Genomic DNA, 405 nt, shown 5'->3' with positions numbered 1-405 from the left:
TGTATCTCATGTGAAATTATATTTTTTTTGGCAGCGTATAAACGTAATAGCCGTGTGGGAAGCTTTACTCCATAACAGACTATTGCATAATCGGTTCTTCAAGATTTTTCATTGCAACTCGTGTTATTTTCAAAACTCAACTGCATTCTATTGCAATGTACTAAATTTGGATCTCCGAGCACCGTAGCCATGGCATTGTTACTGCTAAGAAATTAATCGTTCGCCTTAAATTGATAAAAAAATGTATAAGTACCAAATTCACTGTATCTTTCATGCATTATGTATTTAAATATTTTGAGCAATTTTACTACGGCGACTTACTGACCACCGCACTTTGAAGAACCCTGAAGCAAACAATGCGGTTTCAGAGGGCTAGCAAAGAATGTGAAGACTTCAGTAACAATT

This window comes from Penaeus monodon, chromosome 23, assembly GCF_015228065.2.
Source record: "Penaeus monodon isolate SGIC_2016 chromosome 23, NSTDA_Pmon_1, whole genome shotgun sequence".
NCBI classification, from domain to species: domain Eukaryota; kingdom Metazoa; phylum Arthropoda; class Malacostraca; order Decapoda; family Penaeidae; genus Penaeus; species Penaeus monodon.
Note: the sequence above shows the minus strand (reverse complement) of the source record.